A 1,554-nucleotide genomic window follows, 5' to 3' on the forward strand; every position below is an offset into this window, starting at 1 on the left:
ATTTTCTCAAACCCTCATTTGGCTGTATATGTGATTCTGAAACTGTTGTCAACCAGCAAAAAAAAAAATTAAACTCTTGAAAATTCACTATCTGTCAGTTTGGAAAATTGATGGAGATGGTTGTTTAAAAAAAAAAAACCTCCTCATGCCCAATTTTAGGCTTCATGTTTATTTCATTCAAGTCGCTCAACAACTTTTAAAATACCGTATAGAAAATTTATTGTAATATTTTGCCTTTGCTTTTGAAAATTATACATTTCAAGAGCATTTAACAAAATTCTAATAAAATTTGAATTCAGAATTAACTTTTGTATGTGGAAAAGTGTTGAAATGATGCCAGAATTGCCACTTTGGCAACTTTGCTATGAGTAATATATGTTTTAAAATAATAGGAGAGCACTAAAACTGCTAATGCATAACTGGGTGGATTCCTGCACTGAGAGATCCTCTTGGCATGTTTCAAATGCCTCATGGTTAGGAAAAGGAAAGCCCATTTAGCTAAATACTGTCCCAACAGATCATCGACACAGGGACAAGTGTGCCCCCTTGCTCCCTAACAATGCCACTGAACAGCTCCCTCTAAAATTGATATTTTGTCTATTTAAAATAAATATATTTGTGAACTGAAAACTGTGAGCAAAACTGTGGTAATTGTAACAGTCATTTTAAATTGACGTAATTAAAGGTGTGTAAAAGAAAACTAATTGTCATAGATATTTTACATTGGAATATCTTATCACACTTAATAATGTTGTTTCCAGTAGTGTCCTCAACCCCCCGCCCCGCCCCCCGCCCCACACACAAATAAAAAAAAAGGAACATATCATTTTCACTTTTACTGAAAAGCAAATACCTAGCTTAGATTGTAATTTTATTAAGCTAGTTGATTCTCTGTACATCTGAAAGGTTTGGTTTTAAAAGCAGGAAATATTTACAAAAAACAAATTGGATTTATTAATTGTGAGAAGTCTGAGTAGTTTTAAATTTTATGATGTTATAATAAACAATCAAATACTTAAAAAATTGACTTTGTTTACAGTAAAGCACAAAGTGAATTCTTTTTTGGAATGGTGGGGCTGGGCAGCCACTTCACTTTTAACTGTGACAATTTTAGTTTGTTAAAGTGTGCCTTCTTTGTTGATTGAAATTTGTTTGTCTTAGGTTTCATTTATTCATGTTTACTAACTTATGCTCGTTTTAGGTTTGATTTATATAAGCTAATGTCTTCTTGCTTAAGTTATAGATAAGTTTTTCCGTTTGCAGAATTTTTTTTTTCAACTAGGAGAAATTGCCCTTGGCAGTGTTCATAGTAATTTTCACTTTGGTGGAAATAAAATATCCTTTCTGAAAATATATATTCTTACCTTGTTTTGGTCTGCCTATGTATAATTCCTTATCCCTGAACCTACCATGGTTTGAATGTATTTTGCTCTTATGCTTCTAAGACAACTTAGGTGAAGACCTTATGCACAATCTTAGATAAAGTGCTTCTATGTAAGATCTTATGCATTATATTACTTTTATCTGTAGCATTAAATCGTTTTTAGAAGAAAT

Source organism: Artemia sp. Qi Xiang Cuo, chromosome 6 (genome assembly GCF_049724085.1).
Source record: "Artemia sp. Qi Xiang Cuo chromosome 6, ASM4972408v1, whole genome shotgun sequence".
NCBI lineage: Eukaryota > Metazoa > Arthropoda > Branchiopoda > Anostraca > Artemiidae > Artemia > Artemia sp. Qi Xiang Cuo.